General features: G+C 61.0%; 1 protein-coding gene across 2 annotated transcripts in view; it reads right to left on the bottom strand.

Annotated features, from left to right (window-relative positions):
- RAI1 (retinoic acid induced 1) overlaps positions 1 to 14,224 on the bottom strand; it is a 118,371-nt gene that overhangs the window by 54,004 nt on the left and 50,143 nt on the right. The window lies entirely within an intron of this gene.

Genomic DNA, 14,224 nt, shown 5'->3' with positions numbered 1-14,224 from the left:
GATGGGGAGTGGGGGCCTGATGGGGGGTGGGGGCCTGATGGGGGTGGGGACCTGATGGGGGGTGGGGGCCTGATGGGGGTGGGGGCATGATGGGGGTGGGGACCTGATGAGGTATGGGGGCCACCAGCATCACATGTCCACCTCCCTAGCCTGTGGGGAGACTCCCTGACCCCCTTGCCCTCCTGCAAGCTCTGCTGGAGAGACAGTCTCAAACACACCAACCCAGGCCACTGGCTCCAATCACTTAAGAATGGAGCAGGATCTCGGGGCCAGGCCTCTGGGGCCCAGCCCCCCAGCTGCCCCAACACAGACACGCAGACACACACCGTCCCGCCGCGGCCTCGCGGGGGGCTGACCTGGAGTCAAGTCCTCATGTCCCAAGACCCCCCCTTCCCTGAATGCTTCCCAGGCTCTCCCTCCTTTTCTCTACGGAACGAGTTCCCGGCACCTGTGCAGGCCCAGGGCTCCTCACTTCCCATCCAGGTGCCCTCACCTCGCTACCGATAGCCAGCTCCCCAGCAAAGGGTCATGTGTCAGCTACCAGCCTCCCCAGCAGGTCAGAGGGCACCCCCTAAAGGCAGGGCCCAGAAGCACCGAAACAACCCGAAGGCCCACATGGAGCCAGTAAAAGCAGGCCCTCGGGGAAGCCTGGGGAGGACTGTGACCTATTTTTTATTGATTTCAGAGAGGACAGGAGAGGGAGAAAGAGACAGAAACATCGATGAGAGAGAGACATCAACACCAACGGGCTGCCTCCTGCACGCCCCCTGCTGGGATGGAGCCTGCAACCTGGGCATGTGCCCTGACCGGGAATCGGACGGGCAGGCTCCTGGTCAACGCTCAACCACTGAGCCACACCGGCTGGGCTGTCCTATGTCCCTCCGTCATCTTTCCCTTTTCCATTCATAACCATCGTCTCTCCTCTTTTGCAATTACAAAATGATTTTGAATAAACACTATCCCCGGCTGCTCAGGGCCAACGGCCTCTGATGGACCCTGTTGGGAGCAAAGCCCTGCCTCCTGGTCACGAACCCTCACGGCCGCTTATGTGCTGCGCTGGCGGGCGCGAGCCACTGAGCAGAGCAGCCACACGCAGGGCAGACGGGGGCACCGGAACCTGGACTCCAAGCTGCCGCAGGCGGCGGCCGGGTCTCCCCCGCCAAGCTTTGTGCCGGCAAGTGGGGCTGGCCCCGGCCATCCCACAGGTAGCCCACAGTCAGCACAGACACCAGCGCCCATTCACTCGATCACTATTCTGTAGGCAACGTCTCTGAAGCATTTACTACGTGCCAAGAATAGGCAGGGGACACAGGGTACCAGCCCCACTGCCCAACCAGAATCTTCGGAAACAGCGCCTCCTGCTGGCCCCTTGCCCTCCCCTCTTCCAGCACATGGGTCTCTCGCTGCCCAGCCAGGGCCACAGAGGACTGGTCCCTGGGCCGCCTAAAAAAATGTCCCTGCCCCCACTACGCCTCGGGCTGGTCCTGGATCCTTGCAGGCCCCGCAGCACCCAAGGGGCTTGTTAAATTCTGACTCCTGGGCCACCCCCTCGGACAGGGGTTCAGGAGCCCGAGGACAGGAGCGGGGTGCTGGGCATGTCTGCTTGTCCTCCCAAGTGCCTAGCCAGACGAGCCCCAGGCTGCTCCCTAGTTGCTGGTTGAAGAGTCTGGTAGTGGGATGTGGGGTGGGGGCAGGAGGCAGCTCCAGAGAGAATGCTGTGGGTGAGCTCTGATGCCCCACGAGCCCTGGCATCTGCAGTGGCACAAACTAGTCTGATGGCAGCTGGTGCCAGCAGCGATGGGCTCCTGGACACGCTCCCTCGCCCCTCCAGAGCCATGGAGGGCCTGTGCCCGCGGCCTGTGCACAGAAGGGGCACAAAAAGCGTTGGGGCATGGAACGGAGCAGATTCCTTCCAAGCCACAGGACTGCCGCTAGGAGTGCCGCCGTGGTAAGTGTTCCGCCCACACGAGCTCCTTGAGCTGGGACTGGGACGAAGGCATTTGTGACAGCAGAAGAGCTGGCCACGCGGGCACCACACAGAGCGCAGTGTGTCCTGGCCCCGGGGCGCGGGGTGATGGAGGAGGCCCGTGGAGTTGCAGAACAGTGTGTGTGGAAGTGTCCCACGGAGTAAAACTCCAGTCTCACGAGAAACACGCAGAGTTCCTGGGGAGAGGAAGAGCTAAAGGTGGACTCCAGCATGACTCCTCAGACTCAGGCCTAGAGCTGTGGGATGGAAACTTCTGACTGCACATACTGCTTCTCTCTCTCTCTCTCTCTCTCTCTCTCTCTCTCTCTCTCTCTCTCTCAACAATGAACACATTATTTTTTTTTTAAATGATAGGATTTTTGGCAAAGTTTCTAGTCAATTCAGGGCCAGGGGCTTGGGGGGAGGGTATGCAAGGTTGGCAAGCCGTTGCAGACAGATTCGGAGAGCAGGCAGACATGCCTTCCCGCATCCATTCATTCAACAAAGATCCTGCTAGAATCGGCCTGCAGCTACCCAGGCTGTAAGATTTCACTCATTCATGCTGCCACAGACATTTAGTAAGTGTCTGCTGTGAGTCTCGGGCCTGGGCAGTGAGCTTGGAGCCATGGCTTGGGGCTGGGCTGGGGGTGGACAGCCCAGGCAGGTGAGCAGAGCAGAGCCACTGGCACTGCCTGCAGCCTGCTGCCCAGGGAGGCCCCAGTGCTCCTGTTCCTTGGCCCCTGCACAGTGTCCCCTGTGGTCACAGGAGGCCACCCGCTGCTCCAGGCCGGCAGACACCCAAGACAGGAATTACGGCCGCTACAAGCTGGTTACTACTACTGCCTTTTCAGCAAACATAATTCCTTTTTATTAGAAAATTAAAGGACAGGACCAGCTTCCCAAAAGAGCTGAAACGCGCTCTCCTAAGATATGCAGCTTCTGATCAAATGGTTTTGCTTGTCTCCCTCCCCCTCCAGCATCATCTCCCCACCAGCCTTTCCTCTGCACCCCTCCCAACGGCCCCAAAGCCACGGCCGCCTGGAGCTCGGCCAAGGGGCAGGCGCAGCACCAAGGAGCGGCCAGGCCTCTGCTTCCCTGCACAGGACGGAGATGCTTCCTGTGGCCCCGGCGAAGCTCAGGGTGTCAGGAGGGAGAGATGAGAACAGTGCAGGACGGGCCTCCCCAGAGCCCGGCTCTCTGTCCACCTGGAGCCAGGGCAGGAGCTGCAGGGACCGGGAAGGGCGGGCAGGGCACCAGGAGAGGAGAGCCCTCGGACACACAGGAGCAGTTGCTTAACCCCCCAGAGCCCCTTCTTACTGGAAAGTCCTTGGCTCTCCCCTTCCCGCTGCAGAACTCACGGACAAGGGCCATGTCTCATTAGGGGGTGACAGAGGCCGGGAGGGAGGGGCCCCTGTGCAGGAAGGCTGGGCGAGCTGGTAACTAAGGTAACTCGAAAATCAGATTTTCTTCTCACTAATCTCCCCTTTTTCTCTTTCGTTCTTTCTCTGCTGGTCAGATGCTACCTTCCTGGTTTGGGGGGGATCAGAAAGGGGGTGCGGAAGAGGGAGCGGCATGTGTGCTGAACACTAAAATGGTGACCCCGCTCTTGACGTGCCAATGGGAGGGTATGCTCATCTCAGGTGTGTCTGCTCCTGCCCTCCCCCTCCCCCCTCCCCCCTCCCCCCTCCATGTCTCCCTGTCAAGGGCAGTTCATTCTCTGCCTCCCTCCCTGCGTGACAGAAGGCAAGAGGCACCCCCTCTCCCCTGCTTAGCCCCAGCCTCTGTCTTGGCCTGACCAGTAGAGGCAGCTTTGCTCTGGGGAAAACCAAGATGGGGTCTGTCCTGGGACCTGCAGGGGTCGGGGCAGAAATAAATACAAAAGGAGCGCTGGGATGCCTGGGGCCGCGGTCCAGGCCAGCGCAGACAAAGCATCAGTCTGAGGAGGCCAGTTCGGGTCCCAGAGGGGCCGCTGGGGGCCCATGGCAGGGCAGCTTCTTCACTCTCTGGGCCTGGATTGCCTGCCTCACAGGACACCCCACCACCTGCAGGAAGGAAGTCTGAGCACAAAGTCAGGGCTCCCCCACCTGACCATCTGCAGAGCTGAGAGGGGAAGTACTTTCCATGAGGGCGGGAGGGAAGGCACAAGGGGACGGCGACCCCATTCTCCAAGGGCGGCTGGAGAGGGCCGGAGCTCTGGGAGGTGTTTCGGGGGAAGAGGGCACATCATTAGCCTGAGGACCTCATGTTCCTCTGAATGGAGGAGCTGGGGGGCCCTGGCCAGTGTCCTCCCCACAAAGAGGCCACGGGAGCCGCTGGGGACAGGCAGGGCCTGGCCTGGCCCTCCCAGGCCTGCAGTCCATGTGTCTATGCTGCTCCTCTCCCCCCAGATGTGAGATCCTAAAGGTCTCCGAGGGCTCCTGGTGGACACCAAGCCCAGAGCCTAGGCAGGGGCCTGGCACATGCAGGTGAGCTGTCCCATCTCCTCTGGGGTGCTGAGGTCTGGGTCCCCGCTGTCCTCTTTGGAAGGGGTTCAGCCTGGTCTGTGATTCCTGGGGTGTGGGTGGCAGCATCAGGTGTCCCCCGCCCCTCACAATGGGGAGTGGGGTGAGTCCTGTTGGCTCCGCCAGCTGCATGCACGGTGGAGGGCTGCCCTCTGCCTGGGGCCAAGGTGATAAGGTCAGCTCAGCAGTGGGCTGGGCGGCCGGCGCCTAGGACCCAGCCCAGAGGCCTCTGAGGCTCCAGAACACCAGCCCCCGTGGGGAGGACCCAGCCCAGCTCAGGGCAGGGGTACTTGAGGCCTCAGAACACTCCAGCAGCAGGGCGGAGAGGCCATGGGGGAGGCGGGACGTCGGGGGGGGTGCAGGTGCGGGGCCGTGTCTGGAGCTCCGCAGGCTGGAGGGGCCCAGTGCAGGCTCCAAGGCCACAGGCCCTGCCTGACCCCTGGGAGCCAGATTTTCTCTGCATTCCATCCCTCCCCACCTCGCCCTCCCAGCAAGGGGATGGAGCGTTTTAATTTGCTCCGCCCTCTTTGCTTCCCCAGTTCCTGGGGCCAACTTGTCCCTTCTCATCCAGGCACCTCTGTCGCCCTCCCCGCCCCCACAGAAGCCCAGCCGGGCGCTCCTAGGAGCCGGCGGCAAGCACAGTCCCGAGGCCTTGCTGAGCATGGAGTGCGTTGTAATGGTTTTCCAGAGAACACCTGACGGCTTGTCCTGCGGGTGCTAATGCGCCTGGAGGGGGCAGCGCCTCCCACCCCACCTCGTCCTCATGTCCTCACGCCAAAGGCCTCCGCTTCCAGTCACAAAACCTGCCCACCAGGGGCGGAGAAGGCCCTGGGCAGGGAGGGTACCCCACAAACATTTCTGGGTGTTGGGGAAAACACCTCAGTAGCGACACTCCAGACAGCTGCTGCATTCCTCCAGCTCCTGTGGGCGCGGGGCTGGGTCTGCCCGGGCCCGGGCATGCGTATTCACGACAGTGACCAAGACAGCCCGCACCGGCCGAGTTGAGCACTTTGCAGGTATTTTAGCTCCCAAAACTCCTACCAAGTTGAGCACAGATCCCATTTCCCAGATGGGGAAGACTGAGACCCCAGAGGCCCAAGCAGGCCCTCTGGCTTCCTGCAAGCACCGGGGCCAGGGATTGACTAAGTCTTTACAAATGTGGGTAGCAGCTGGCAGCCTCGACATTTTGCCCCAATACATCGGAGTTGCCTCCCAGCTCCAGGAAGGGGGGCCCTGGGCCCCTCTGGAGTCCATGGTTTCTCCCTGTTCCCTACTGGCCCCTGGAGTCCTCTGCCCTCACCAGCAGACAGACCCAAGGCCCTGAGTGGTGGCAGGGACCACCCAGGAGGAGAGACAGACAGACAGACAGACAGACAGACAGACAGAGGTGTGACCCAGCACCCGGCCCAGCGCACCACCCAGCCTGCCTGACCGCAGCTGGGAAAACAGGCTCCTCAGCTGCCCATCCCCCACCCACCTACCCCCACCAGGCCAGCCCTCACCCAGGCCTGAACCAGGAACTGGGCCTGGCGCCACCACCTGCTCTGACTCACAGCCGCCAGCCCACCCCTCTGGTCCCCACCAGACCCAGGAGGAGGCAGTGGTTCTGGTGGGCCACGCCCTCTTGCTACCCTAGCTCAGAAGCTCCCAACACAGGCTGCCCCATTCCAGCCTGCAGCAGGCCAGCCCCCCCACCCCCCAGATTCTCAGGGTGGGCATACCAGCTGTTTAGCTGCAGTTTGCCACCGGCTAAAACCAAGCTCACCCTCTGCAGCCTCCATGCTATGCCCGTCACCAGTGTTTGGCTGGGCAGTCCCCTGCCCCTGGGCAAGGAGGCTGTCACTGCCTGGCTCCTTCTGGGGACAGGAGAGGCGCTCCCCCTCCGCCCCCAAACTGGCCAGGCACGGGTCTCACCCTGCCTCACACTCTGTGGCAGGATTACTGAGGCTGAAATTTCAATTAAGAAAGAGAAAGAATGACCCCAGGGCTCCAGGCTCAAGGGTGACAGGCCTCCATATCTGCTTCAGGGCGGTAGCCCGAGACCCCCCACATCAGCAGGGACCCCAGCAGGATCAGGGCCTTTGCCCACATTCAGCCTTGTAACCCCACATCCTCCTGCTGAACCGGCTGGCCCCAGAGCTGCCGAGGTCCCCGCCCCGGGGGCTTGGGAAAGCGGGAGGCTCCGGCAGAGGGTGGGGAGGGAGCTTCAGAGGCTCAAGGAAATGGACAGAAATTGGATTTAACTACGCAGTCACTGTCTGTTCCTGCAGGGGCCTGAGGGCGGCTCCCAGGCCGGACTGAGGGGCCCTGCCTCCCTGGGGTGGATCCAGCACAGGCCTGGGGGAGTGGCGGCCTCTGTCACTCCAGGGGCCCGGCGGTGGGAGCCTCCCCGATAGGACTCAGGTCCATCTCCTGCAAAACAAGTGTCACAGGTGGGGCCGTTCCTGGGCCCTGCGAGACCCCCACCTACTCAAGAGGTCTGTGTCCCCCTCATCCCTGAGAAATCCCATCTCCATCCAAAAATGTCCAGAAATTCTCAGCTCCAGGATGTCGTATCCAGAAATGTTCCATTTTCACTCCAGAAATAGCCCCCGTTCATCTTCAAATATAACCCACCTCCAGCAATGCCAGGGCTCCCTATCGAGGCTCCGCCTGCGCCCCGAAAATGCGCCACTGCTCAGGAATGTCGCCCCTCTCCAGAGATGTGCCTTTCCATCTCCAAAAACACCTCAAATCCAGAAGTGCCCTATTTTATGTCCAAAAATACTTCCGTACCGTCCTCAAAACATTCCACTTCCAGATGTGCAACCTTTTATCTCTAGAAATTGTCCGTTTCCAGAAATGCTGCATCTCTAATAATGTTTGGAACCAGAATCCAGAAAGGCCTCACTTTTACTCCAAAAAATGTCCTCTCCGCTCTCGAGAAATGTCCTATTTCATCTCCCAAGTGCCCCTCCTCCAGCAGTGCTTTCCATCTCGTCTCTAGAAACGAGTGTACCCGCTCCAGAAATGCCGTGCCTGGCTTCTAAGAGCGTTCCGTCTCTGGAAACGCGCCAGCTCGCGTCTGGAAAAGCCCGGGGTGTCTCCAGAAAGGTCTCCCCTGTGGCCTAGATGCTGCAGAAACTCAGAAACCCACTTCCTCGGGCTCTCCTAGGGCGAGGCCAGAGGAGCTGGTGGCCTCCTCCCTGTCCCTGGGGCTGTCTGTAGCAGGGACAGGGAAACGGGGAGAGCTGTGCTGGCAGGTGTTTGGTCCCTGGCAGCGGGGAGCACGGATGGTCAGGGTGTGAGGCGGCTGGGAGCGGCCTGACCTGGAGGCGGGTGTGGTGAGAGGGCCCTGGGTGGGAAGGAATGAGCCAGAAAGGACTCTGTAGGGCCTCGCACAGCCCCCGACATACCTCACCAAGAGCACGCCCCCAGCCAATGCACATACGCGAGTTCGGCCAACACCTACACATGCGCAGAAACACCCACCCCCTGCACTCCCAGCCCTGAGCCACTCACACACACTCACAACAGAAAAGTCCACACGACACTTGCAGCCCTATCCACACAAGTGCACAGAACACACACAAATGCACACAACACAGACACACACACAGGTCCACATGCACTGACACTGTCCCCTCATCCACATTCTCCAGGTCTCTCTGGGTCAAGCTGTCTCTCCGACCAGTCCAGGCCAGCAAGACGGGCCCCCTCAGCGACGGCTGTGGTGCCACTGGGACACTCCGGGCTCCAGGGCTTTGGGCTTAGAAGGGACCAAAAAAGAGAGGAGGGTGCACACTGGCACCTGCTTCCACACCTCCCCAGAGGGCACTCCCTCCCTCCGGGAGCTTCTAGATGGCACAGGCCTCTCTGGGTGGAGCTGAAGCCTGGGGTCCCCTCTGTCCAAACAGCCAGGCGCTGCTCTCCACAGAAGGTGCGAAGCCAGGCCCTGCTGAGCTTCCTGCGGGGCCCTCTCTCCTTGTCCTTGGAGGGACACTGTTCGTCGGGAGGAAAGCCTGGAGGTAGCTGAATGGAGGGTGGGGGTACCAGCCACACACGCGCGTGCACACACACACACACACACACACACAGATGTGCCGTCTGTGTCCGAGCACCTCAGGTGCCGACACGTGGACAGGCAGGTAACACACCTCCATGCCCTGAACCCACACACAGGCAGGAAGCAGGTGGCCCTGCTCTGCACCAGGTCTGTCCCTGATACTTGTGGGTGGGAATTCGAGACTCTAGAAAGGGGGGGGGGCGGGTGTTGGAATTCATCATCTGGGCTCCCAGAGGCATCGGTGAGCTCTGGTCGGCTCCGGCGGGAGGACAATTACCATTTATTAATCTTCCCGATTTAGAACCAGCCTTAATTAACTGGAGCCTCAAAGCCCCCTTCTCTGGTCCTCTGGGGCCAAGGGCATATGCGAACAGACCTTGCGCTCGCCCTTGAGTTTGCCCCCAGCCCGGTTCCTCCGTCTGCCGCTCCATACTGGCCAGCTCTTGCCTCACTCACCCCTACTCTCAATCCCCCTCAGTCCTGGGTACCCCTTTTTTCTCTTCCTAGACCTCCCCCTCCTCTAGGAGCTAAGACCCTCTCTCAAAAATGGGAGGGAAAAGCCACATGGCCAGACATGTTGGGCTGGGAGAGCTGGGGCCAGGCTCCGCCTGCATCGGCGTTCTCTGTCCTCACCACCCAGACCCGCCTCTTCAGGGCCTTTCATCGCCGCTGTCACTTCAGCAAAGGTTACCCGGAGAACACCGCGCCCTCCCGCATATCAACGCAAGCAGCGCTTTAATGACAGGGAAGGCAGCTCCCCGAGGAGCCGATTTCACAGTAGCTGGGGTTAGAATGAGCACTGAAGCGGGAGTCAAGGATAGGGCTCCCGGCCAGACCCCTGCCCTCCCGGGGCCCCGGGGGCAGAGCCGCACGCCTCACCCCTCTGCTGCCCACGCTCTTGTCCACTGAGAGCGACATGAAAGCCCCTACACGGTGTCCTAGCTGTCCTATCGCGGACGGCGTGAGGACATATGGCGAATGGGTCCTGGGTGGAACCAGCAGTCTGGCCAGGGCCAGCGGTCAGGCTTGGCCCAGCAGGTCATAGCCTTGTTCCCGTGAGGAGAGCTGGGCGCCCGCCCGGCACTGAGCCCTTCCACGGCCCCTGACCTGGCCGGGGGCGCCCGCCCGGCCCGGCCCGCGTCTTCCTGTGGCCCTGAGCCTGGGGCGTGTGTGGGCGACCCCGGCACCACCCTGTGGAATCAGCCCCAAAGACCAGGAAAAGCGGGGTGCCAGACAACCCAGGTCTGGGCAGGGGCACACTCCACTGAGCGGGGACTCTGCGGCCACAGCAGAAAAGACAGACCCCTGCGAGCTCGGCCAGCAGTGGGCATGCGGACACTGAGCCCGAGGCCTCACCTGCCTCCCAGCCTTTCCTGACCACTGAGGTCGGTCACGCACGCACGCACGCAGCTCCAGGTGCAGCAGGAAGTGCCCAGGCGCACCGGCAGGGCCATCGCACATCTCAGCTGAGAGACAATGGCCCTGACCACTAGCCTCCTCCTCTGCCCCCTCCCCCCACCCCACCCCCCCCGCCGCTCCCCTCCTGCCCCTCCCTGGGCTCAGGTGCATCCCTCCTCTGTGAGAAGCCTTCTTCCAGGAACTGCAATCTGCTGGGGTATTTACTGCTCCCCACAGACCGCCTCTTCTCAGGGAGACTTAAGCATCACCCCCCGGGCTAGGTGACAAGCTGCAAGGCCGGGCCAGGCCTGCTTCCCTCTGGAGCAGCACCCCCGCCCACAGCAGTGGGGAGCACGGTCGTAAGGAGGCCCTGTCCAGTCTGGGCCCAATGAGTTAGGACGGAGGCTCGGGGCTCGGAGGCCAGGAATGAATTTCTGAGGGAGGAAACGGAGGCTCCGCAAGGAGGACTGGCGGGCAGAGGGCACGCAGCCACACCCAGGCCTCTGTGTCCCCGCCCTCCACGCGCCCCCAGCTCCGCGCCCGCTCCAGCTGCCATCTTCACTGGGGGACCCTTCTTTCCTCGCACTCTTTAGATCAATCGCTTCACAGCAGTCAAGGCCCCAGGGAACTCAGCCTCCACTCCTGTCTATGACTTCCCTGTTCCTGCCTACCGTCTGACCTTCTGGAACTCACCAGGCCCCTTCACACAGCCCGGCCTCCCAGCATGCTGTATCACGCTGCCTCTGCAGCCACCTGTGTCCCCTCCCAGCCTCGGGGCCCAAGTCCTCTCCCCCAGACCCACGCTGACGCGGGAGCCAGCCTCCAAGCGCCTCCGAGGCTGCAAGCTGGATGCTGACAAGACGGAAGGGAGTGGGAAATGGAGCTGGACCTGCACACCAGGCCCGTCGGATGCCCCGCACCCGTCTCTGCGGCCCAGTCAGTGGGAACAGCTGCAGGAACGAGGCACCATCAGGACTGGCCCCAGTGTGAGCCCTCTGCTTCCACACCCTCAACTCTAAGACAGCTAACAAGGGCCGGGGTGGGTGGGGTGTGCAAGAGGCCGGCACCTTTGACAGCTCTCAGGCCTGCAGACCGAGGCTCAAAGCCAGACACGGGCAGTCTTAGTGAGCCCCGGAGTCTGCACTTTGGGGGCCACGGGTGGGCTGCTGGGTTAGATCCGACAGACACAGACCAGATGTCATGCAAACATCTGGTTCCGGGTCCTGAGAAGGTAGATGATGGACACCCCATATGCCACCCTGGCACAGCTGAGCTGCAGCCTCAGGAGAGCCAGGTGCCCCTCACCAGCATTGCGGGGCTGCAGGGCTCCGGGGGTGGACCCGCATTATGTAGGCACCAGTTCATCCTCTGATCACCGTTGAGGCGGGACTTCCCAGCCTCCCCCTCGCAGGACGGAAGGAGGGTCTCAGGCCCGGGGGAGGTGGAAGGGGTCTTCTGCAGAGATAGCTACCACCTCGCTCAAGGTGCTCTTGGAGGTGGCCCCTGGCAGAGACGGCCTGGGCAGGCGGGGTCTCTCTGATGCCTCAGTGCAAAGGGCTTTTTGTGGGATAAGCCAACATCGGCCAGTGTCTCTCCTGACTCTGCCCTTGGGAGCCTGTGGGTGCTAACTCTTCTGGTCCCATCTGCTCTCTGACTCTTCATAAGACTATTTCTGGACCCAGAGCCCTACCCTTGGTCAAGTTTCCCCTAAGAAACCTGGTCCAGGAGAAACATCCCGCCCTTTCCCATTCTCAGGTAATGCAGCTTCTGGGAGAAGGGGGGTCCCAGGAGCTTCTTAGCCCCTGGAGGCTCCTACTGAGATGACAATCACCTCAAGCTCTTAGAAAGCGCCAAGGGAGTACCGTGCGACCCTCCTCCGAAGCCTGCAAACCCAGCGCCAGCGTGGCACACGGGTGCCCCGATGGACAGATGCACACGTGAACCCTGAGTGACCCGCGTGCCGGGTGCCGCCAGGCACTTGAACAAACTTGACCTGGTTTCCCGACCTTCCCAGCAGTGCTCCCAGGAAAGAGCTATGATACCCACTGCACCAAGGGGAAGCTAGGCTCAGGGAAGCAGGAAGGCCCTTGCACGTGGCCGGGGCACTCAGGTGCTTCTGAATGAGGCTGCCCCGAAGCCAGGTCTCCACGGGTGCCATGTGAGCGGCTCACCCCACACCTACACTCCATGAACCACAACACCGGTCCCAGTACAGGCTGAGGACCACCTGGGTTATTATTGTTACGACTACTTTTTCCTACCTCTGCTGTCCTTCCAGGGCTGGCTGGGGGCGAAGTACCCAGGCAAGGCCCCGACTTTTTCCAGAAAGGTCTTGGTGGCATATACCCAGGAGTGTCAGTACGTGGCAGCTGGCAGGCCCCAAGGGGCACCTGTGGCTGGTCTGCGGCCGAATCATCAGCCACCTTGGGAGACGGTGGGTGGGAGTGGGAGGCCATCCCCAGGCTGGCAAAGGTGACCTGGGTCAGACAGGAGCTGCCCAGCCGGCAAGCCATCAGGCTGCCCCCTTGAATGGCCATCATAGCCCGGACCCCAGGAGCTGGGCCTCAGAAAGAAACGACCTCAGGGGTTTGTGGAGGATGAGAGGGCCTGTCCGTGAAGCCTCCAGCTCCTCAAGGGTCATGCAGAGGGAGGGCCCCTCATTGTGAGCCTGGGTACAGCTGGGAGCTAGGAAGGGGACCTGGGCCTGGGGGTCAGAAGACTGGGCCCAGCCTGGGGCCCCCAACTTCTGGCTCTGTGACCTCAAGCTTATTATCTCTCTGTAAACCCAGGACTACAAATGCTGACTCACAGGATCTGTGTAAACAATCAGGCCGGTGCCCAGCACATGGGGCCTGGTGGCTGCCACCCAGCTCCTGAGAGCTCAGAGAGCACCACCCACAGGAGGGGTATTTTTATGTTCGAAGGAGGAGCTCAACTCAACCTCCTCGCATACCCCCAACACTGCTCCACTCAGCCCCTCGGAGGCCCGCGCCCTGCTGTGGGCTGGCTGGTGTGCCCTGCAGTTGGACCTGCCCCATTTCACATCCGCTGGTCTCAGCCTCACCCTCTCCCTTGGAGGGGATGTGAGCAGGAGCGGCTCAATCAGGATATAATCATTTTTAATTAACGTGCAGATCATTTCACAGGCTGATCTCCTTGGAGACCAGAGGGAAGAGTCTTTTAAGATTTTCTTTTGCCTTCCTCTATCCACCCTCCAAACCGAAGGCTCCCCCACCCTTTCGCCCCCCCCGCACAGCCTTGAAAGCAGCTTGAAAAGCCCGCCGCCTGGGTTCCTCTGGGGCCATCAGGAGAGCGTGTGCTCACAGTCACACAGGAACGTGCCCAAGCTTGGGGCATGCTCTCCAGAAATGCACAAACGGGAACAGAGACAGGGCACATTCAGACAGGGACACACACAGATTCGCACACACAGGCATGGATGCATGCACACGTGCCAAAGCTGCAAGGCACAGAGACCCCTTAAGAAATATGCAAACAGAATCCGACACACACACATGTGGGCACACACATGCCCAGGCTGGCAGGCACACCAACCCCCAAGAATACACAAACAGGATCAGACACACACACACACAAAGGCACACACAGATGTGCAGGCACCTACAGGGACACACCCAAGCACAGAGGCACATCACAGAAATGCCCAAATACCCATCCTCACAGAGGGCTGCTCTACGCTCCACGGCTGGTGGGCATGCGGGCAGGAGGCGAACAGAAGGTCCCTTCCCTGCGACGGGAAGTCAGAGCCACAATGACCTGCCCCTACCAACACCCTGGTCCCAGCCCCCAACGCTGAGGGCCCTGCCACCTATCCTGATGGGGAGCCCATGAGCAGAGAAGTCACCAAGGTCTTGCCTCCCTGTCACCTGAGTGCACCTGGGATTTTTCTGAGCCCCGGGCCCTCCCCCCTAAACAGCCCTGGCAGAGCCCCTGGATATCTAACCTTTCCTGGCCATCCAACTCTGGCCCCCCTAATACCCATACAGGGAGGGTGTCCCCCAACTTCTCCTCTGGGGGAGAGATTTTCTCTCTTCTTTCTTCATTTTAAATAACCTCCCCTTTCTCTTTTCTAGCCCCTTCCTTTTTCTCCATTGTCTCCCCTTCCTTTCTTTTCTCTCTCCTTTGTCTCGTCCTCTCTTCCCCTCCCTCCCCAGGGGGCCTCCTGGGGTCAATCTAAGGTCAGAGGGAGAGTTTAAGATGTAGCTGGTCCTTCCCCTCCCCCACAAGGGGGTACCTGTGCAACACCTGCCCCCAACTCCTAACAGATCCAGACTTTGCTCTTTGGACAAGTAA

Source organism: Myotis myotis, unplaced genomic scaffold, assembly GCF_014108235.1.
Source record: "Myotis myotis isolate mMyoMyo1 unplaced genomic scaffold, mMyoMyo1.p scaffold_m19_p_29, whole genome shotgun sequence".
Taxonomy (NCBI): domain Eukaryota; kingdom Metazoa; phylum Chordata; class Mammalia; order Chiroptera; family Vespertilionidae; genus Myotis; species Myotis myotis.
The sequence above is the reverse complement of the archived record's forward strand: the minus strand, read 5'-3'. Positions and strand labels throughout refer to the sequence as shown.